Source organism: Phyllopteryx taeniolatus, chromosome 10, assembly GCF_024500385.1.
Source record: "Phyllopteryx taeniolatus isolate TA_2022b chromosome 10, UOR_Ptae_1.2, whole genome shotgun sequence".
Taxonomy (NCBI): domain Eukaryota; kingdom Metazoa; phylum Chordata; class Actinopteri; order Syngnathiformes; family Syngnathidae; genus Phyllopteryx; species Phyllopteryx taeniolatus.
In genome coordinates, this window is record NC_084511.1 from 17,720,783 (window position 1) to 17,745,770 (window position 24,988).

General features: G+C 43.5%; 1 protein-coding gene across 3 annotated transcripts in view; it reads right to left on the reverse strand.

Moving 5' to 3' along the window:
* Positions 1–24,988, reverse strand: part of ebf1a (EBF transcription factor 1a) — a 75,919-nt gene that overhangs the window by 41,256 nt on the left and 9,675 nt on the right. The gene's annotated exons all lie outside the window — the stretch shown is intronic.

Consider the following 24,988-nt stretch of genomic DNA (forward strand, 5'->3'; position numbering starts at 1 on the left):
TACAATACAGATCTCCACCAGCAAGAGAGAATCGCTCCTTTGCTCAGCTTTTCTTTCATATGTCTTATTTTCTCCCCTCTGTTCATTTATTACAGCTGGGATTCTGCACTGGGCAGCGCGTTTGGAGCCAACTTGCCTCAGATATATAATCATGCACTGGCAAACGTGTCACACGTGGACATATAGCAGCATGTCAAGTCAGACACAGAGGAACAAAAAACAGAAAAAGACAAAGATAAAAGAACAGAGCAAAGTTTGCTCTCATTTTAAGGGCTGTCCTTCTGTTTTGTGTGCATTACATGAATCTGATGTAACTCAAGAATTTATCCCTGACAACTTTTAAATGCATGACAGCTGGTTAGTGGTAGATGCTGTTCTTTAAGCAAAGAAGAAAAAAGCCACTTATGATGTGAATAACAAAGTGTTTTTGGCACTGCCTCTTTCTTCCCTCCTCCTGCTTTGTTTGTGTTCTGATTTACAATCTTGTTGGTGCAAAGAAGATACACTAAATCTGAAAGAGATTGGGGTGGGGGTGGAAGAAAAAAACGATATGAAAAGGACAAAGTGGAGGGTATGTGAAATCCGAATGGAGAGACAGACCACCCTCCTGTATATTTTAGAAGCTGTAGACCAATAGCTCAATAATTCATGAAGCTGAGCGATGGAGTTTTTTTTCTCCTTTTTTTTTTTTTGGGCTGTTGAAGCCCACAGGCTGATGGTCTCCTAACTTCCTTATCCATTAGGGGTCAAAGGGCATCTTCGCAGACAGCTGCGGACTCCCTCCTCTACCTTCCTATCGGCACCTCCTGTTTAATTCATTGACTCCAATCTTTTCCCAAGTGTCCTCGTTTTCCTCCTTGGAGGCGTTTATGATGGCGGAATGATGCATAAGTGAAAGTAGGAAAGCTAAGGTCAGTGGAGTCAGAGGTGACTAAATCAGCAGGTTAAATAGCAAGTTTAGGCAGTGAAAGAAAAAGTGAGTTTGTGATGGATATCACCTGAGACGCTCCGTGCAAAAAAGGGCAAGTTGTTACACTTTATTTGTCATGCCATATGCCAGCGTGTCCCACACGTGGATCATCTGATTAATTATTTACATGATTTAAGGTGTCTGAGATCAGCCGTACGGAAACATTACAAAACTGCAGCATGTTGATTCCTCATGTGCTCTTTTTCATCACCACGGGTGTCTGAGGATTGGAATCAGCGTTGCGCACATTTACAGTACTTGGATCGACATAGTGGGTGGGTGTGGACTGGGGGATAAAGGCCAATACATGTTGATATGCAATAGGAAAGAGATTACCGCCAGGATTTATGGGTAATCTGATTGACAGATGACCAGTAAATATGGACAGAATTCTGATGATAGCCTCTGATTTGTAATTTTATTTAATCATATTTTCATCCTCTAAAGATTATTTACTGATCCAGATTTATTGTTCTTCTCCCTGTGTGGATTTGCCTAAAAAAAAAAAGGGTTGCCAATGCAGGTATAATGGATGACTGTAATGACAGATGGTCATTGGTCACAACAGGCACTTCTGCATAATGTCATCAGATACAATACGATTCAAAACTTAAGCAAAAGTACGTTTTGCCTTTTCCTTTGGGTTTTTGTTGCTGTTTGTACACAGGAACCTTTTCGGAGTCTATGTATTTTCGCAGCGGCACGGTGGCCGACTGGTTAGAGCGTCAGCCTCACAGTTCTGAGGACCCGGGTTCAATCCCCGGCCCCAGCTGTGTGGAGTTTGCATGTTCTCCCCGTGCCTGCGTGGGTTTTCTCCGGGCACTCCGGTTTCCTCCCACATCCCAAAAACATGGATTAATTGGAGACTCTAAAATTGCCCGTAGGTGTGACTGTGAGTGCGAATGGTTGTTTGTTTGTTTGTATGTGCCCTGCGATTGGCTGGCAACCAGTTCAGGGTGTACCCCGCCTCCTGCCCGATGATAGCTGGAATAGGCTCCAGCACGCCCGCGACCCTAGTGAGGAGAAGCGGCTCAGAAAATGGATGGATGGATGTATTTTCGCAATCAAATCACAACGAATCAAAAAACAACATACTACTTACTGGCAACTGTTGCCACGCCGCATTTAAAACGAGAACATTTTCCAAGATTGTTGGCCTGCCTGTGTTTATGGCCACCTCCATTTTGAGTTAGTGCGTATCGCTTCTGCGCATGTACGAATTGTAGCTCCAGGTATCTGCATAAAGTTAATTTAAAAAAAACAAAAACTAAAAGAAAGAGCTTGTCGCGGACAGAACCTTTGGCCTAGCTCCGAAGGAGAACCACAACCAAAGCCGGAAATTAGACATCAACAAGGTGGACGGCGACCGTGGCAGAATGACTTTGAGAAAGTTTATCCAACACAGTGTGAAAGATGGCGAGAGTTGGCTAGTTAGCCAGCAGGCTAAGTAGCTAGCTTGCTAGCTAGTAAGGCATGAAGGTAGCGAGGAAAACAGAATACCTGGGCTTCTACCTTTGGCCAAGGTACAGCGAGGGATCTTGGTTCAAGTAAGCCATTTTAAACTAAAAAAAATAAAAATAAAAACTTTTCCAGTGGGAGACACAGCAGTTAAAATGCATCAGCCAAAATGTGCCATCATATGCTCCTTCTGGTTCAATAGAATATTATTTAGTTAGATAGTTCAATAGTTAATAAAATAATCAAATTGGATTTTTCATTTGTTGCAATATTATTTCGGAATAGTACGGTTCAATATGGATAGCGAATGGGGATTTAGAGAGCGAGTTCAAGCCCTACTATTGTGACTTTATTTTTCAGAGGTATGAATATGACTGCATAATACGGAGAGCTGTTTCAAATTTTTGTTTACATTATTCAATAACACACAAGACAGGGATTTGGAGGTTTTCTGGCCTAGAAGAGTTTGAAAGGCTTAAAATTAACAATATTCCCATCCATTTCCTAAGCATTTTTGCATATGCACCAAATTGTGGCTCCTGTGATGTGTGTTTTTTCCACCTCCTCCAAATACCTTCACTTTGCGCTTAGCACACTTTCAGGTTTCATGCTGTTTTAACGGCATCGACTCCACTGCTCCAAATATTACCACTGCAAATTGTTTCATGGGCTGGATTAAATGAAGTAAAACCATTGTAGTCTCCGATAATTAGCCCCCCACCTCTCCTACAACTCCCAAATCCAGAAATGGCTGTGAAAAGTGAACTTGTGTAAATTACTGCTCTGCCTCCTGATGGCACATGGTAAAAATGTGTAGCAGTGCAAAGGGGTGAATTACACCCACAGTGGAAGTGTAATGCTGTAGTAATTTAATGATCTCACACTTTCATCATGAGCTGGCATTATTTGTCACTCTGGAGCAATTAAACACAAAATCACCCACTGCCCATAAAAACAATACAAGGAAAGCAATTACAGCACAACTTTTAAGTAATCCCTGTAGCATCTAAATATGATTACTCTGGTGAAGATACAGAATGTCGATGTGATTAGCCAAGAGCAAGCAAGCCTCAAAGGGACAATTGTGTTAAATTCTCTAATAATTTTCCTACATTAGTCACAAATGAGGAGAACAATATACTTCCTTGTCAAATTTAACATGGGGTGGGGGGGACTTTACAACGTAGCAGTTTTATCTACCTCAGTAGTTCCAATTGATTCATCTTCTCTCTTGTTCTCATTGTGTTGCACGTCTTTGTGTCACATTTCTTTATTATTTGCTCTCTCTCTCTCTCTCTCTCTCTCTCTCTCTCTCTCTCTGCTGTCAGCTTTCTTACGATGCTGACACACACTGTAAGAATAGTGATGCCATAACTCAGCCTTCTCCGCCTCTCTCCATCCATTTCTGCCAAACACATCATCTCCACAAGAAAAACTGTATCAGGCCCCTAATATGCTTCATGAGGTGTGTAATTCAGTGTGCTCCGGAGGGGAGCCATTTATCTCGAAGGTTAACTAAGTGACACAACAGCACTTCCCCGTGCCTGTTAACCACCGTGGGACATGTTGAACTAATCTAAGCAGGTAGAGGAATGGGACTTCCTCTACTCCGGCAATTAAGGAATACAATTTGTTCAGGAAATCCACCCGAATGAAGTCACTGACGCCTCAAAGTAAGTGTAAATATTTGTAAGTACAATGTAATGCCAGATGGTTGGGGGGATTGACACCAAGATTGTCATTCCTCTGTTCTCTGCATTTTCTTTCCCTCCCCTTGTGTGTCATTTCTCGTATTCTTTCTTGGCTCTGCAACTCTCTACTTCCCTCCTTCCGCCATGCATCACTGACACTTCAACCATGAGCCTGCCTGCCTTGTTTTCCTGGTGACCTGTCTCCCTTCCTGCAGTACATATTTAAGTCTGGAAGCACACACACACACATAAACACACACGCACACTAATTTAGGGAGATTTATGAGGGGAGCCTTGCACCAGGAGCCACAGAGGCTGACCCCAGGGGTGTAGGGGGCCACTCGGTGGGGGAGGGGTCCTGTCTCTGCAGGAGGGACATTAATAATCCAGAACCAGGTCTGTCTGCGGGTCTGGCCCTGAGCCTCGGACTCTAATACAACTACAATGGCCCAGTTTACATTGAGATAGATAGATAAATAGATAGATAGATAGATAGATAGATAGATAGATAGATAGATAGATAGATAGATAGATAGATAGATAGATAGATAGATAGATAGATAGATAGATAGATAGATAGATAGATAGATAGACAGATAGACAGATTGCTCGATCAAGCAATCGATAGATAGATAGATAGATAGATAGATAGATAGATAGATAGATAGATAGATAGATAGATAGATAGATAGATAGATAGATAGATAGATAGATAGATAGATAGATAGATAGATAGATAGATAGATAGATAGATAGATAGATATTCTTCATAGTGAAAGTCCTCAAAGTCATGTTGTGAACCTCCATATGTATTGCCCTCATGTCTATCTTAAGTGTCATGATTTATTCAAATAGAACATCTCACGACGCTGAAAAATTCATTCCCAGCTTGGTCGCGGCATCGCCCCATCCTCCTGCTCCTCCATATCTGCTGCCTTGTCTGTGCATGTCATGTCAGCCAAATTTGCCCCATCGTTAAATATTTCTCAGAACAAATGGACCCTGGAGAAGGGAGACGGTGGGTCGAGGGATCCCGCAGAGTGCCGTTGCCGCTCGGGGAGAAGCCCCACTTGGGAGATATAGTCGGTCGCCTTCTACCAAGTCGGATTTGCCATCCTAGCTTGGGGACAGAAGTCCCAGAGACACTTAACAAATTGTGTTTCATCCATTTCATCCAAAAAGGATCATTCAAAATTCAACTGAGAGAGCGCTGAAAGACAGGCGGTAAAACGTGTCCAGCTTGTCGGTGCTGGGTTCAACAAGTTGTAGTTTGGTAACATTGCTACCTTGACCTGGTTTTTATTCTGTGGCACTCTGAGGGGGGAAAAGGCAGCCAAATAAACATCAAACATGTAAGACTGTGTGCTTTCGTATGCCATGAGGAATAAGTGGCTGTCTGAGTGATGGACAAGCTTGGCAGGCGGTGCTGATTGAAACACTTCCTCTGTCGGGCCTGGCCCATTAATCTGATGAAGACAGAGACCAAGCGCACCAGGCTGAGACGCACAGAGGCAGAGAGAGAGAGAGAGAGAGAGAGAGAGAGAGAGAGAGAGAGAGCTGCCGGCCTCCAGATCAGAGGAGTAATGAAGGGTCCTGGTCCTTCTCACCTCAGCGCCGTCCTGCCAAGCTGGGACGCTCTGCTCCCCTGTCCAACCCAAACGCTGCGCTCCTGGGACTGACCGGTGAATAATGGCCCTGTCATCAGCTTGGGTGGACGCCACCACACAGCCCTGAGGTGTGTGTGACCGCGTGTGAGTGTGTGTTTGTGCCTGCCTGCGTAGCTCGCCGCTCATTCACCCTTAATGTTCTCTTCTCTAACTTCGGTGAAGAGCGTATTCATATTGAATAGTGTTGATCTGACGACATGTTAAACTCAATGCATAATGTATCGACTATATATAGCTTGATAAAGAGCATTCTATCAGCCGGGGACCAGCTCCATACATTGTGGAGATGAATGTCCCGCTTGCAAAAGTTCTCTCTTTTTGTTCCATTTAAGCAGTGTATTAAATCATAACTATGACTTTGTGTGCACATGGGCTCAAGGTTATGTTTGTAAATGCAGTAGGATCCGAAATCTGAAACTGAATTAGTGTGCCGTGTTTGTTCTCGGGTGAAAAGTTGCTCCTCCAATGGGTCTTGAGTGAGGAATATGAAAAAAAGAGTTAGAAATGCATGTGTTTGAGGGTGCAAAGACAGACTGATGCTGAGCAGACTAATGGCTCAGCGCGGCTGGTGTGTGTGTGTGTGTGCGCGCGCGTGTGTGTGTGTGTGTGTGTGTGCGTGTGTGTGTGTGTTTGTTTTGGCCTTGCGTCCCTCTGTGTTTATCAAACATATTACAGTTCCTTCTAGATTCCTCACCTGCACTCCCCCAGCTTGCTACATATGGCCCACCAATCACAAAATAAGGAATCATGCATATATTAGCATAGTTAATGGCCTCCTCTCTCCATTTAATATGCAAATTTCCTGAAACATTACTGAATGCCGTCTGTTCTAAATGAATAAATTTGAATTGCAATTAGAATAATCCTTTATAATTAATGAAAACTGTCAATTTTGGTTCATGAGTAATTTGATTAAAGTGGTGATGGGACACTTACGAAGTTCACGGGGCGGCGAGGAGTGTGAGCTCATACTTGCACATGCAAACGCACGAGTTGCATGGCGACCAGCAGCAGGGCTGTAGGTGCATTATTGATGACAATGATTAATAAACTTAAGATGGTGCTTGTCACACATGGTGAGCCCCCCTACCCCTTTTTTTTTTTTAGTTTTTTTTTCACTCCTTTACGCCTGTGGAGCAACAGCAGATCAATCTGGCACCTGACAGAGGGGGAAAAGTGGGGGAGTGATTGAAAAGGTTTTGCGGCCTCATGGCGCTGTGTCAGTGGCCTGTCTGTCCAGTGGGAGAGCCTGATGGACTGTCACACGGGGGGCACCGCACACACACTTGCAGAGTCATTACAAGGTGTTTAAAGGCTTCCCAGAGGAGAACACAGGCCAGCGCTGCTGTTTGCTCGCTTTCATTATTAGAATATCACATACATTAAGACGTTATGAGGAGAATAAAGAGGGCGACTGGTGTGTAACTGTTCATAGCCATCCCCTTCTTCACCATTAACCCTCTCATGCTGTGCGGTATGCGCTGAAGCGTGTAATGGTGTCACTTAAAATAGGGTCACTCAACTGTGGGCAATTGTTGCAAATGCATATACACCAACGTGAGCACACTAGTGTTTGCGCATCAACTTGAACACGAGTGAGTGTATTTGCATGGCTTCAACCCAATAATAATGGTCCAGATAGCGCAGCGCCTCACAGACTAATTAGTCAAATCACTGAGAAAATAGCAGCCGGCTAATTAATGGGTATTATGGCATTTCAGAAATCACTGCTCTAATTGGGAGGGAAGTGAGCCTCACATTTCCATACAGCAATACTAGCGGCTTTATCCATCCGTCTATCTATCCATCCGTCTACCTACTTGGCATGCTTGCTTTTTAAAACAGCGCGCAAATAGGCAAAAATAATTATCCAGCTCATGCATCCAAACTTCCATACAAAAAGTATGCATAATGTATTGTTTTTGCAGGAGAGCTACCATGCAACTTTAACCACAAAGAGTCAAAGATCTCCACACTAAACATATTTGTTGGCTTTAAGTTATTGTTTTATGTTTTATGAGCGAGCTGCCGTCATATTGCTTTCAGAGCACAAGTGCCTGATGCAATTGAATAGGCGAGTAATATAATGCATCTGAATAATTCCCCATTTTCTGTGTGTGCGTGTCCCCGCACAGAAAGCCCCTTGACACACATGCATACATGCATGCACATCCCCAATAGGTTCCTCTTAACCCTATCAGACAGTGGGACAATCAAAATAGATTTGCATTCAAATGCCACATCCTCGGTATCAAATATCAAATCAAGTCACTGAGACAGACAGGCAGCCCCTTCCTCGCTGATTCCGCCTCCTTTTTTTCTTTTTGGGGTCCCAGGGAGTCCCGGTCCCCCCTGGAGGAGAAGAGTGACGGGCTGCGGCCGGCGCTTGATTGACAGTCAGTTGAGGCTCCGTTTTCCACGCCACACAACTGTCTCTTTCTGCGTCCACACACTCACACTGCCTCTGTTCACCTCCACCATCACCCCTGCCCACGGACTGCTCTCTGCATCTGCGACAGCCCCTGGGCTTGTGCCCCGCAGGCTGCACAGCACTATACATACAAAATACAGTGTGTCAGTCCCGTGAAAGGGCCCATTTTGACTTTGCTCCCTTGAAGCCGTTTGGATCTGTAGCCTGCTTCCATTACTTTGCCTCTTTTTTAATATCTACACACAGGCAGACACAATAGGACACTTAAAATACACTGCCTTGTACAAATGCACACATTGCAGAAATGGCGTCTTTATTGGTGAACGCAGCGCTCAAGGGCAGTACCTCACAGATGCACAATATAAATACATCAACAACAACACATGCCGACAGTCAAGACACACAACAACGGTCCAAGACCCGGGGCCTAATCTCACACACTCAGCGAGTACACCTGGTTAATGTTAAGAGGGCAGTTATAGTCAATTACATTCACATATAACACATAAACCTCCACCCCGCCTGTGCCGAGAAAGTAATTGGAAACAGGCGCCCAGCACACCAGGGTCCAAGTAAAAAGTTAACTTCCCACCCCTGACTTGGCCATTCACGAGAAATCTTCCCACTCCATGTCTGAAGGCCCTGGGGCAAATGTAAGGGGGTAATAGGAGGCGGGGCTGCCATTTCGATATACGGCAGCGAAAAGAGCAGACGGATAGCAAGTCATATACGGTACGAGAGAGGAAGACAAAAGTAATAGAGTGGAAGCAGTGAAGGCTTTCGGGTAAGGTCCAGCATAGGGAGGAGCTGACTGGACAGGGTGAAAGGGTGTTCCGTGTGGTTTTGGTGGAGGTGCGGGGGGAATGAGGTGGGTGGCAGACAGCGGTTGTAAGTAGGAGTTCGAGACTGACAGGTGACATTACCCTGCGTCATGGCTGGACGGACTGTGGGACAGGGGGCTCGATGGTTATCCAAGCAGAGAAATGTCACCGTCCAGACGCCGCTGTCACACCCACACTATCACGCACGCGCACACACACATACACACACGCACGCATATACATACAAAGTCCACACACAGATGCAGGACAAAGGAGTCTGGAGTCTTTGAGAAAAAAAGTCTGGCTGCAGTGGACAGAGATGAAGAGATTACATCTTCTCCATTTAAAATAGGAAGAGATGAGAATAAAAAGACAACGCCAAAGAAAAGGCTAAGAGTCAAAGACTGAGACAACCTCGCATTCATTCATGGTATCTTCTTTCTAAACAGAAGTTCCTTCAATTTCCTTTTTCATTATTTTTTTTATTCCTTCACAATCTGTTGTCTGCGGTTTTCATTAGAGCCTAACCTAATTTTGGCAAAGCTTATAAAATGTCCATATTGCTGCTCATTCGACCCCATTGATTTAGCTTTTGGTTAAATATTCAAGACTGTGGATGCAATTAACATGCTGTTAATGAATAATTGATCGCATCTTAACCGGCCATAAAACTCATGCATATTAATTATTGAAACAGGAAATGTGAAAAAAAAACAACTTTCCTTGTTTTGCCTCAATCAAACTTCTTTCATTTTTCTTTAGTCAGGAAGGCATGTGGAAAGTATTCAAGAGGGAAAAGTGCAGTGTGTGTGTGGGTGTGTGCGTGTGCGTGCGTGTGTCTGTCTGTGTTAAAGATGGCAGCAGGCAGAATGAGCGATGAACACTATGCAAATGCATCCTATAAACACCACTTTAACAGCTCTTATATGGCTTTAAGCTGCTCATCAGTACATCCATTCCGCTCATGCAAACATCTCAAAGTACAGCATGAAACACAGCAAATGAAGAACGACCACCACCGAGTGAGATGCCCATACTGACTATCTTTTTTGGATAATAGTTGCCTGTTTTGGGAGGAAAATTGTTCACACACAGACATTAAAGTGTTAACTGCTTAACCTGGCAGAACTTCTCAACTCTAATGCTAACCGAAACAGCAGCACCTACCGCAGTATAAACACATTCCTTGTGCAGTGATCTTACTTTATGTGGACACGTGCCTTTTCTGGCAATTAGTGTTCCAGCCCACTACTGTATGTGTTCACTCGGCATTGTTATTTAAACCGCATGTCCATGTTTATGTTCCGGCGAGCAACACATCTTCAGATAAGTTCTGCCCAGTCTGTCTATACTGTATATTATCTCTATTGCGGTATTTTTCTTTCTTTTGTTTCAGTTTTCACTAATCCATTCTGTCATATAGTCAGCCCCAAGTATGAAATTTATGAAGTCAAGGTTAAAAGCTTTTTTTTTTCTTATGGTTATGATTAAAAATTTTAGAGCATTTTCCTTTTAAAAAAAATAAAAATAAAATTCTTGCCTGCATTACATATTTATTTAATAATTTTAGTAAGCTGTCTTTTATTTTTCTGTAATTTGTTTAAAAATCTCTGTTTCTCTTTGTTTTTAAATGCTTTAAAAAGCACGAGTTATCTTGTGTATGAAATGTTTATATTAATATAATATAATATATAATAATATAATATGATATATTAATTAATTATAAATAAATTTACCTTGCCTTGTCTAATACAGTGAACCTCGCATTTCATCTTTTGTGCCCATGCTATATCACAGATTTGAAGCAATTCTTTTTAATGGGTTTTTACAGTGTACTACTAGCAATTACGAATTTAGAGTGGCTGGCACAGAGGTCTAATGGATGTACAGTAGATGCAGCGTAATTTAGAGAAGAGAAGAAAAAGCAGAGAAGGTCCCCTTGTAAGCAGGGAAAATATATACTGTATATGCCCATAAGTGACGTTGTAGTGAATGGTTTGGGTCAACATTTTGGTGTTAAAGTATACAATGTTAGATTCTCTTTGATTCTCGTACGTGAGACTGCTTCGTGTTTGTTAAAGTAGCACTAGTTTGAATGTTTCTAATCACATCGCACATTGCATATGCTAATTTCCGTTAGCCCGTCTTTGGCGTTTCACATTAGATGTTAGCATTAAGCAGGCGTACTTTTGCGAATATATGGTTTAGTTAAATATTTTGGTGTTTAAATGGACAATGTTTAATTGACTTTTGTTTTGTGTCTGTTTCAGTTTGACAGTGAACTTCAACTGGGAATGACAAGCAAGCTCTGCCTCTCATTTAGAGGATTTCGCTAGCGAGTACTATTCCTATTATATTACTGTAAATACTGCTAAGAAATTATTTTACAAGTGTGTTTTAATCAGTTCAAATGTTTTTAAAGTGCTCCTGTGTGGAGTTTATATGCGCTTGTGTGTTTTCTTATCTCACGTTCCAAAGAACATTTACCAGTTACCAGTAGGTTAATTGAAATCTCTAATTTATCCTTAGGCGTAAATGTGAGTGTCAATGGTTGTTTTTCAATATTCGCCCTGCAATTGCCTGATGATAAGTCCAGGGTGCACCCCGCCTTTCATCCTAAAGCCACGTGGGCTAAGTTCCAGCTCACAATACTCAATACTAATAGGCAAGCGGTACAGAAAATGGAAGGATGGATGGATTAGTCTGAAAATGTCTTAAAGGCCTCCACCTTCCTCTACAGTTGAGTTAATGACCCCCTCCCCTGCAGCCACTACATAAAGAAAGATGGCATTTTAGTAGTAGTCCGGTGTCCAAATACTCTACATTTCCCCCTACAGCATCTTTACTAGGTGTGAACACAAGATTGACTTATCAGTATTCGGCCAACAATGATTATATGTTTATAGAGTAATGATCACTGTTCTGAACACTGATGGTGGAGAACCATAATATCTACATAGATGGATTGTGTCTCACATTGCTGCAGGCGGTAGATCTTTTGTCCAATGAATATGGGTGTGTGTATTTATGCACATGGTTCCAGGGATGCTGGGGGCAGGGTTACATTTATTACCCCTAAACCACTGCAAAATGTTTTGACATGAAAAATACATCCCAGAAGCAACCACACACTCCAGGAAAACACCAATTTACATCGTCGCTTGTTATTTATTTAGCATGCCAAGCTCTTGAAGGTGTGTGCGTGTCTGTGTGTGTGTGTGTGTGTGTGTGTGCGTGTGTGTTACTTTCCACCATCTCCTTCTGAGATCCCTCACTAACTACTCTGCAGCGTCGGTGCCTTGGAGCTAAAAGTGACAAGCCGTCAATTGTGCTTCGATTAAAAAAAAAAAAAAAAAAGAAACTTCTCGTTGTCTGCGTGCATGTCTTCCGTGCTGTGATGTTGGGTTGATCAAAGAAGCGGCACTTTGGTAAAAATAGGAAGACACCATGCTGCTACACAGACTGATGAACGACGGCCAGACTGTCTGCAAAAACACTCTTTCCATTTCTTTCCTTCGTCTGTCCATCTCTGTCTTTCTCATTATCTCCTACGTTCTCTCTCATGGTGGCTGTTCCTCCTATATACAGCCAGCAGGTAAGTAATGTCTTGTGCATTTTTATAGAGAGAAAAAGCACGGCTTGCAGGCTATATCGCCACCGTAAAGTTTTTTTTTCCCTTTATATAAGGAGAGGAAGTTGCTGGGAGGGGATAAAAGCGAGAACCACACCAGCAGCGAGACGGAATGTGATAGAAAGATGCCCCATGCTTGTGTTTCATCTCATTTTAGCAGGTTCACCTCGCGGTGAAATTCCTCAAACACACCTTCAGTCATCATTGACGGAGAGCGGGCTTAAGAGAAAGGGATGAGGCAGAAAACTGACAAAGTAAGCAAGAAAGGCAAAGGGGGGACATGCGCACAGCATGTGGATCTCTCTTTGGCTAATTCTCAGGGTGTGGGAAAGCGAAGCACCTAACACAGGTTGGCCTGGTTTCTGTAATGAGTTTGATTCTTCTCTCTGCCTGCTAAGTCTCACTGGGGACCGAGGCTGCATAATAACATCTTACACACACATGCACATGCACGCACACCCACAGGTCTATGGGGAGCTAATTATTCTCACCTGTGTTAATTATTGCTGTAAGCCAATCAGTGGACTCTGTGCTAATTAGGCAGCGTTAGGTCTGATTAGTGTTTTGCAACCGACTCCCTCAAACTGTTATGCACCATACTAGTGCCCTCAGGCGAGAGAGGAGAACAGGTGGATGCTTGCCCTGCGTGCATGCTGTGTGTGTGTGTGTGTGTGTGTGTGTTGGTGGGTGTGTGCGTGCATGCTGATCCTTCATAATAAATAACTGAAGGACAGCTTGGATTCCTAATAAAACAAAAGTCTAATCAGCTACATTTTGATTTAAACTTTGGATAAACAAAGTAACTTTAGTAACTAATTCCTCACAGTTATTTGGCCTTGGTTTTGGGTCACTTTCTTTTCTCTGGACAAACAGCCCTGGTGCCCTTTTAGTTAATGAGGGATGATCCGGGATCACTTCTATCACTAATGGCTGCATTTACCAGGATAACCTCATGGATTGATCCACACATCACACACGCAACCTCTGTTCTGACCCGGGAGTGTGTGCTTGCCTTTGGCAGAGAAACACATAATTCTTTTTTAAAAAAGAAAACAATATGGAAAGAATGGCAGATCAAGAAGAAGAGGAAGGTAAAGTCGAAGGTGGGGTGCCTGCAGAAACTCTCCCAGGTGAAAAGAAGGTGCATAAAATGGGGAAAGCAGGAGAAAGAGGGAGAAGAAGGCTGTAGGAAACCTTCCTCTTATGACATGATTGATTTTCTTTCAGATGCTTGAGCCTGTCACTACTGAACACTTGGTCCCCCAATCCTCCTCCGCCTCATAAACACACATACACGCACACACACATGCACACACATATGCACAAACTGTGCCCTGACCTCCACGTGTGCCTGCTGGTCCATACTGGGTCTAATGACACGGGGCCTCCCGCAGATCAATACTAGACTGTCACTCAGCTGGCAAGCCCACACACATAAACACATCACAAAGGCGCAACACACACACGCACACACACACACACAAAAACACACATACACACATATATGCAGGGCGTATCTACACACGTGGGGTCAGGTACGCGTTTGCACATTTATGTACGCTGGAAGCAACATTTTCTACAACCTCAGCAGATGCCCTCCTCCACCCGCACACACCCCCACCACACAAACACACACACACACACACACACACAGTCACATACACACACAGTAGACTAAAGCCATATTCTCCCCCCTCAGCCATTTTCTTTCTCCCTCACCATGAGCATCAGGGTCCTGATGTAATATTGATGAGCAAGGATGGAGGCTCCATAAAAAAGTGATAGGTCCTTGTGATTGTGAATTACAAATTGTCATCGATTTAACGTCAATTACCACATACATGGAAATGCTCTCAGACAAATAAAAAGGGGACACACAAGCTTTGAGATGAGGAGTGAGTGTGGGTGTGTGTGGGGCGGCGGGAACCAGCATGCCCTCTTGACTAACTGATTTCATGTCATTCAGCACCATCACTTCCTGTGTCTTTTTCTTCTTTCCTCTGCCTCCTCTTTAACAGTCTCAAGCACTCATCCTCCTCTCTCCAAACACATCTCAAGTGGCACTTGGAAAACCAGACTGAGGCACGAGCCAAACCGTCCGCCGAGGGCTTCAGTATGTGTGTGATTTTTTTTTCTTTTTTTTTCCCTCAGTGACAGCGTTGGCGACATATGTGTGTCTCAAAGAAAACTTGACAAATCATCCCCAAACCACAAGTTTCCTTTTAATTCCCGGCCAGGGAGATAATAAATAAAATGCACAAATGCGTAGCGTTTGGAAAACTCTGGGTGAAAACATTTGTTTGTCTTTGTTGAATCATTAATTATAGTTTAGCACAACAGAGGGTAGATGCAGGCTAATTCACCATTAGCCCGTTTGGTGTTTATTAAACTTTTATAATGTGATCACTCTGATAAGGCCACAATTGTTTCCCAGGGCGTGTGTGATTACACTGTTGTATCTTCCAATCCCTTTATAATGGTTCCCACTGAGAGTGTGTGTCAATTTGTGTGTCTGTGTGTGTGTGCGTGTGTGTGTGTATGTGTGTGTGTATGTGTGTGTGTATGTGTGTGTGTGCGTGTCTTGGAGCATGTGGCGTAGTGTTTTCCATTTCTCATTAGAGTGGCACTGGCTCCTGCTGCAGGGTCAATGCGCAGAGATGTGTGTGTGTGTGTGTGTGTGTGTGTGTGTGTGTGTGTGTGCATGTGTGTGTTTGAGGGGGAGTGGGGTGGTAATGAGAGCAGGAACATAATGCTACGCCGTCCATTAATGCTCGGAGGCAGTGACATTAGGCATACTTAACTAATAGAGCCAGTCTCTGCAATTACCCACTGTTATCTCTGCAGCTTTAGAGAAGAACCGGCTTTAATAAATGTTTGTAGTAATGTGATAAATGCCAGTTTTGCTCATTTGTAATCAACACTGCAGGACTGCGAGGGGGGAAGTGGGCGCATTTAATTGTTTTCCTTTGGATTCAAGAATGTGGTCCTATGAGAGGATTAAAAAAAATATATATTTTCCTTCGGAGCATTTTCCTACAGGTATATCTCCCTCTGTGTGCCTGTCTGGCTGGTGAATCCTCCCCATGTCTCTGTCTGTGTGCTCAGTGGGCTACTGTTACAACTGTCCTCCTGTCAAACAGAGAGAAACAGACACTCACCATCATATCTCTGCCTCCACTTCTTTCCTCCTCTCTCTTCTCCCTTTCATCCCCGTCCGCATCAGAGGCGCCGCCGTGATTGTTCGTGTAAACATCTTGTCACACTAACAGAGGCGTCATGACAGAAGAGAGATGCGCTTCATTAACGGCAACTCTTGCAAGTTTGTCTCTGTGTTTGAATGTGGGAGCTACAGAACCCTTGCAAGGAGGCATATGGGAGGGTAAGGATTATCTGGAGTCGGAAGCAGGATCCCAATGCAGGATCTTTCATTGTACAAATAAGACACAATTTAAGGATTGCGTGAACCTCTCGCTACATTCGCCCTTGAATAACTGCCATTTCAGGAGCGGGTACTCACATGCAGCACAACACACAGTATGAAGTACTGCATTTAACTTATAGGAAGGGGAGATTGAAAGTACCTTAAAACTTTTTAGAACATGATATTAAATTAAAAAACTCACGAATGTTGATGAAAACCAAATCCTTATCACAGCAACCCCCAGATACCATATAAATATTCCACCTCAAATACATAAACCGGATAGGGGATGACATAATTGGAAATACAAGTAAGTAACCACAACATTTGATAATGCATTACATTACTTTTTCTGCAAAGGTCATATATTTTATATATATATATATATATATATTATAATAATAATAATCCCTGGTTACAGAGTGATATTTCATCTAGATGATGTTGCCAAGACTGAAAATTAATAAAGGGTTAGAACGCTGGTTGAGACATCACTGCATATCATAGCAATACTTAGATTGCATGCAAATATGCTCTCGAGGTGCTGAGCGCACCCAAACAAAGCAAACTGATTAGACACTTGAGAAGATGAAATCCCTCTGAGAGGATGTCATTGATGTTCCTGCAGCAGTATTTAAGAACCAGTAAGTGTTTAGGCTTTGATGAAATAATAGCTCACATGACCTGGACACACACAAAGGGTTTTGGGGCATCATTAGGCCTATTTTTTTTTGGGGGGGGGGGGGCTTCAGCCCCCCTAAAATATTCCTAAATCCCCCTATGTAATTTGCTGCATCAGTCACCATTTCCTCAACATTTTCCTACATGTTGACCATAACCAAGCGTGCCAACTCTTGACTATTTACAGAAGAGTAAGTTGGCAAATAATACCCTTCCAGAATTTGGCCAATCACAGTGGAGATTTATGGTTTGACATCAAAATGTGAGGAAGCGAATGAGGAAGCAGTGTCGTACAGGGATGTCAGTGGCCACTGACTACCGGTTTGCATTTGATATACAGTAGTTTACATCATTGAGAAAGGCAAGGATTAAACACTTTTTTTCCTAATATAACTACATCCCAATAGCATCATATGATCTAAACGTTATATCGCTAAATGCAGTTTATGTTGTCAAAGACTGTGCATCGTTATTTTGGCTTTGAAGAAACATAATAAAATATTTGTTTTGTCCAGAAAGAAAATATGACAAATATAGGTGTCAGAGCCCTCACAACACACAAGCATTAACACCAATGTGATCATAAGACCATTGTGGAGTCAACACCTGTTTAAAAAAAAAAAAATCTAGGCTACCTCATAGCTGAGGAGTTTTCTGTCCTAATTTGAACGCCTAAATAAACAGCAATGGTTGGAGGGCATAAGAAGGAAGAAGGCAGTGAAATAAAAAATGTTTCTATTCCTCTGTTGTTGGGCTGCAACTGGCATTTGATAAAATATGTAATCTTCTATGGTTATTAGCTGTTCCTGTTAAAATTTGAGGTTGCTACTCCAATAATATCAAGGATTAGAGATAAATATGAACCAGATGAAGATCCAAATAGTCTTTCAGACAAATGATATACCTAATTTACTGTTTGAGTTGATTTGTTTTGCTTTTTGCACTGATTGAACAATAAAACTTAGTGTCTCAGCACATGTCACGTTTAATTTCTTAAAACCGATTGGTCCTTGACTATATTAGTTTACAATTATTTTTAAAACGATCAGTTATAATTAATCTCAACTGTTGTAGCTGTTTTTTGTTGATATAGTGTTTTGTTGTGTTGGGGTCTGCTTTGGAAAATGTTTGTTGTTTTGCAATGAATGTACAGATTTATATATTTTACAGATATAATACTATATTATATATAATAATGGTATATTGTAAATAGATGTTAAGATATAATTAACAATATATATATAATTAATATATTTTATTGTTATATATCCATCCATCCGTTTTCTACCACTTATCCGAGGTCGGGTCGCGGGGGCGGTAGCTTTAGCAGCGACGCCCAGACTTCCCTCTCCCCAGCCACTTCATCCAGCTCTTCCGGGGGGATCCCGAGGCGTTCCCAGGCCAGCCGAAGGACGTAGTCTCTCCAGCGTGTCCTGGGTCTACCTCGTGGTCTCCTCCCGGTGGGACATGCCCGGAACACCTCACCAGGGAGGCGTCCCGGAGGCATCCGAATCAGATGCCCCAGCCACCTCATCTGGCTCCTCTCGATGTGGAGGAGCAGCTGCTCTACTCTGAGATGCTCCCGGATGACCGAGCTTCTCACCCTATCTCTAAGGGAGAGCCCGGACACCCTGCGGAGGAAATTAATTTCGGCCGCTTGTATCCGGGATTTTGTTCTTTCGGTCACAACCCACAGCTTGTGACCATAGGTGAGGGTAGGAACATAGATCGACCGATAAATTGAGACCTTTGCCTTTCGGCTTAGCTCCTTCTTTACCACAACGGACCGATACAAAGTCTGCATCACTGCAGATGCTGCACCGATCCGCCTGTCGATCTCCCATTCCATTCTTCCCTCACTGGTGAAGACCCCAAGATACTTGAACTCCTCCACTTGGGGCAGGACCTCATCCCCGACCTGGAGAGGGCACGCCACCCTTTTCCGACTGAGGACCATGGTCTCAGATTTGGAGGTGCTGATTCTCATCCCAGCCGCTTCACACTCGGCTGCGAGCTGCTCCAGTGAGAGTTGGAGATCACAGCTTGATGAAGCCAACAGCACCACATCATCTGCAAAAAGCAGAGATGCAATACTGAGGCCACCAAACCGGACCCCCACTACGCCTCAGCTGCGCCTCGACATTCTGTCCATAAACGTTATGAACAGAATCGGTGACAAAGGGCAGCCTTGGCGTAGTCCAACCCTCACTGGGAACGAGTCCGACTTACTGCCGGATATGCGGACTAAACTCAGACTCCGGTCGTACAGGGACCGAACAGCCCGTATCAGGGGGTTCGGTACCCCATATTCCCGAAACAGGACTCCCCAAGGGACACGGTCGAACACCTTCTCCAAGTCCACAAAACACATGTAGACTGGTTGGGCGAACTCCCATGCACCCTCGAGGACCCTGCCGAGGGTGTAGAGCTGGTCCACTGTTCCGCGGCCAGGATGAAAACCACATATATTCATTCATTCATTCATCTTCCGTTCCGCTTATCCTCACTAGGGTCGCAGGCGTGCTGGAGCCTATCCCAGCTATCTTGGGCGAGAGGTGGGGTACACCCTGAACTGGTCACCAGCCAATCGCAGGGCACATAGAAACAAACAACCATGCACACTCACATTCACACCTAAGGGCAATTTAGAGTCTTCAATCAACCTACCATGCATGTTTTTGGGATGTGGGAGGAAACCGGAGTGCCCTGAGAAAACCCATGCAGGCATGGGGAGAACATGCAAACTCCACACAGGCGGGACCGGGGTTCAAATCCCGGCCCTGCCGCAGAACTGTGAGGCAGATGTGCTAACCAGTCAGTCACCGTGCCGCCACCACATATATATATCCATCCATCCATTTTCTGAGCCGCTTCTCCTCACTAGGGTCGCGGGCGTGCTGGAGCCTATTAACTAACATCGGGCAGGAGGCGGGGCACACCCTGAACTGGTTGCCAGCCAATCACAGGGCACATACAAACAAACAACCATTCACACTCACATTCACACCTACGGGCAATTTAGAGTCGTCAATTAACCTCGCATGCATGTTTTTGTGATGTGGGAGGAAACCGGAGTGCCCGCAGAAAACCCACGCACGCACGGGGAGAACATGCAAACTTCACAGAGGCGGGGCCGGGGATTGAAACCCGGTCCTCAGAACTGTGAGGCAGACGCTCTAACCAGTCGTCACCGTGCCGCTACCATATATATATATATATATTCTATACAACCCCCAATTCCAGGGAAGTTGGGACGTTGTGTTAAACATAAATATAAACAGAATACAATGATTGGCAAATCATGATCAACCTATATTTAATTGAATACACTACAAAGACAAGATATTTCATGTTCAAACTGATGAACCTTATTGTTTTTAGCAAATCATTAACTAAGAATTGTATGGCTGTAACACGTTCCAAAAAAGCTGGGACAGATGGCAAAAAAGACTGAGAAAGTTGAGGAATCCTCAACAAACACCTGTTTGGAACATCCCACAGGTGAACAGGCTAATTGGAAACAGGTAGGTGCCATGATTGGGTGTAAAAGGAGCTTCCCTGAATTGCTCAGTCATGCACAAGCAAAGATGGGGCGAGGTACACCTCTTTGTGAACGAGTGCGTGAGAAAATAGTTGAACCGTTTAAGGACAATGTTCCTCAACGTACAATTACAAGGAATTTAGGGATTTCACCATCTACGGTCCATAATATCATCAAAAAGGTCAGAGAATCTGGAGAAATCACTGCATGTAAGCGGCAAGGCCGAAAACTAACATTGAATGCCCGTGACCTTCGATCCCTCAGGCGGCACTGCATCAAAAACCGACTTCAATGTGTAAAGGATATCACCACATGGGCTCAGGAAGACTTCAGAAAACCAATGTCAGTAAATACAGTTCGGCGCTACATCCGTAAGTGCAACTTGAAACTCTACTATGCAAAGCGGAAGCCATTTGTCAACAACACCCAGAAACGCCGCCGGCTTCTCTGGGCCCGAGGTCATCTAAGATGGACCAATGCAAAGTGGAAAAGTGTTCTGTGGTCCAACGAGTTCACATTTCAAATTGTTTTTGGAAATTGTGGACGTCGTGTCCTCCGGGACAAAGCGGAAAAGAACCATCCGGACTGTTATGGACGCAAAGTTCAAAAGCCAGCATCTGTGATGGTATGGGGCTGTGTTAGTGCCAATGGCATGGGTAACTTACACATCTGTGAAGGCACCATTAATGCTGAAAGGTACATACAGGTTTTGGAGAAACATATGCTGCCATCCAAGCAACGTCTTTTTCATGGACGCTCCTGCTTATTTCAGCAAGACAATGCCAAACCACATTCTGCACGTGTTACAACAGCCTGGCTTCGTAGTAAAAGAGTGCGGGTACTAGACTGACCTGCCTGCAGTCCAGGCCTCTCTCCCATTGAAATTGTGTGGCGCATTATGAAGCGTAAATACCACAACGTAGACCCCGGACTGTTGAACAGCTGAAGCTGTACATCAAGCAAGAATGGGAAAGAATTCCACCTACAAAGCTTCAACAATTAGTGTCCTCAGTTCCCAAACGTTTATTGAATGTTGTTAAAAGAAAAGGTGATGTAACACAGTGGGAAACATGACCCTGTCCCAGCTTTTTGGGAACGTGTTGCAGCCATATAATTCTAAGGTCATGATTATTTGCTAAAAACAAAGTTTATCAGTTTGAACATTAAATATATTGTCTTTGTAGTGTATTCAATTAAATATAGGTTGAACATGATTTGCAAATCATTGTATTCTGTTTTTATTTATGTTTAACACAACGTCCCAACTTCATTGGAATTGGGGTTGTATTACTGATTTGTGAATAAACACTTTGTCACATTTATTCTTGTCTTTTTTATACAAAACAGACTTATTATTATTTACTGGCACAACAATGCATTTAAATTCTATATGGAAATAGGGTAGCTTATCTATAAATATATAGATATGCTATAAATATTATTAATATTGCATCTACTGATTGCTTGGTGTGCCGTCCATAAAACCTAGTGATGCCCCTGATAGCTAGCATAATGTTACTCTCTTTTCTCAAAGCATGTCTTCAAGTTTTATATTTCTATCTGAAACATGAAGACGTAATTGTTGTTACTATTATTCACATCATTGGAAAAGCTAACCTCTTAAATTGTGGTGGTAGCACTTTTTTTTATCCCCTCTATGCCCTTCAAATGCTGTTTCAAGTACATCCTGATATCTTACAAGGACACTGGCACTGTTGGGTGGCTCAGAACTTTGTTCGGCTAAAAATAGAAATAAAAGATGCACAAAAGTTGGAGATACATGCTTTTCATTGGATAGCAATGTGTGTGTGCTTCTCTCTCAGCATTGACACAATGACAGGGCCCTACTTTGTGTATTTTTACAAGGCCCATAATTCATTGTAAATGTGCCTCATGCTTGCATACATGCTCACTTCTTTGCCTGCAAGTCTTGTGTATTAGTGAAGACAATAGCCAGAGGAAGAGAGCGAGGGAGTGGTGCATCAGGAGCAAAAGAGGATACAGGAGAACACGACACTGTTAATTGTTTTCCAAAAAAAGGCTGCAAAGGTCTCTGTGTTTGAACTGAATGTCACCTCATGTAAATCAAGGTCCTCATGCAGGAGAAGCCAATAACTGGGATAATTAGCACGACTCACCCCCGCGCCACATGCAGGATGCGAAGTAGATGTGAGTAAGAGTGTTCAAAGGCGGGAAGACTCCATGTGTGATTACCCCCCCCACCCCAAAAAAACAGACACACACAAAAAAAAAACAGGAGTTATAAGTGGGAAGACCAAAGAAAAACACATTCAAAAAAGGCAGAGAGCGAAACAGAGTAGAGGAGACACACATGGGTGGCAGTCAGCACGGCGAACGAACACAAGGAGGAGCGAACGCTCCTCTCAGCGAGGTCAAGCCACTCAACAAACAAACAAACAAGCACCGACACACAAAAGGGCTGAGGCAGTGTAAAACAACAAAGTGTCGATTGCCTACGCCTTACTTTGTCTCCCCCATCAGTTACATAAACACAAACAAAGGCCTTAAATTCGAGCTTGGCTTTTTGAAGTGAAACAGTGACATGCGCTGGGGCTCATTTGTCGATGATTAATGCCAAGTTTTAAAATAAAGAATATATTATGAGAGAAAGAATATATACATTCCTTTGATGAACGCTGCTGTTGACCATAATTGTCTGCTTGCTGACATGCCTGCTTTAGGCTTTAATTATGTCCCTTGAAGAATTGTTTTGTACCTTAACATTGCAGCTCAAATTAGTCAAGCTCAATGTCTTAAAAATCAAACAAGGTTGGAAATAATTATATGTTTTCGTAAATTAAACAGACATGACAAATCTCCTAACTTAAAAAAGATCTGTCCCGTATTGTTTAGTTAGACTGTCCAAATGCTACTATCATGCTACATATATAGCCCAACACCTCCCCACTCCCACCATCAACCCCCCCCTCTCCCCCATGCCGTGCAGGTCTTCCTTCTATTGTGGCGTGTTAAACTGAGAGCGACGCTCGCATTGCCTGGCCAGCGATCCATTCTTCCTGAACAGATTGATGAAAAACAATCAACAGACTATACATTGCGTTCGGGCACAGCGGGTCAACAGAGCGCCCATCCTGGACATCTGGAACTACATCCTGGGCTACGGCACTGAGGTAACCCTCCCGAGAAGAGGGGCTGGGATGGAGACGGGCTAGTAGGAAATGAGACGCCAGCATTGGGGGGTATAGAGCTGGCATGAGACGTACTGTCTGTGTTCTCACTTAAGCAGGAGTAAACAATGCATCATTGGGCCTGAGATCACGGTGTGTGTGTGTGCGTGTGTGTGTGCGTGTGTGTGTGTGCATGTGTGTGTGTGTGTGTGTGTGTGTGTGCGTGTGTGTGTGTGTAAGAGAGAGAGAGACAGAAGGCTGAGATCAGGGATCACATGCAGCTCAATGACATACTGCCGCTGAGTCTTTTCTATTACAGGCACAAACAGACAGCCGTGTAACACATTGGCCATGAGAGCGCACTTAAGCCGTGCTCTGACTGTCCACAGGCATCAGCAGTGAGAAAACAAAGCCTTGCTCCTGCCACACGTGCACACACACACACACACACACAAAGACAAATATACCATCACACTGAGAGGCACACGCTTGTGCTCTTCACGCCTCATTTGAAAAGCAAATTGAGCGCATCTTCTAGGGCATGGACTAAGTCCTGGAAAATGTTATTCTTTCATCACTTGCAGCACCACACAGACAAACACACACACATACACGCACTCACGCACGCACGCGCACACACACACACAAACACACACGCAAACTCACACAAAAGGCTTTTTGTACAGTAAATATATCCTTATTCTATTTACCTCCCCTTCTATCTCTATCTCCCTGGCCTGCAATTTCTGTACCAAAAATGTCTTTCAAAGAAGTAGGACGCTTGTCATTTGGACCAGGTCTGGCCAGCCAAACCCTGTCATTCTGAGACAGAACAAACACTGGCACCAAGGCAGAGGGGATGACCAAGAAAAGGGCCAGGTCAAGGAGGGAAAGTAAACAATAATGATGAAGCAATTTAGGCAGAAAACTGAGCTACTTACGAGCCAGTTTAGGTGTTATGACATTTGTAAATTGCCTTTTATGAGGGATAATAAAGTGTTTGTTACATGCATTCAGCTGTAGGGCATTAGTTTTACAACCTACAAAGTGTGATAGCATCTCTGTTATTGGGGGGAGAATTAAAACCCAACAAGGAAATACACGCACATTTTTATGTCTAGTTTACACTTACCCACAAAAATTTTAAATAAGCCTCCCCCATTGTTTCCTTGCCCCAAAGCAGCTTTTGAAATTGATGTTTCATATATGGAAAAACTAAACCAACACAAGAATACTGTATTTTATTTCCCCCTTTGCAAGTGAAAGTGCAGCGGTTGTTGGGGGTTACAGTGCTGCAGCACGAGAAAAAAAGAGGCAGCCCTGTTTTAAAGGCTCCTCGACCTCCAAACTCTCTGCTGTCAATCATCCCAGCCGTCCGTCCCCTGGGGCCGAGCTTTCTTCCAACCCTGAGGGGGGAAACCACTGCAGGGAAGAAAGAACACGCAGCCAAACAGATGCAGGGAACTGCAGGTCAAAATGTATTTGTGTATGTGTGTTTATTGACATGGCTGTGTGTTCTTAAGGGTG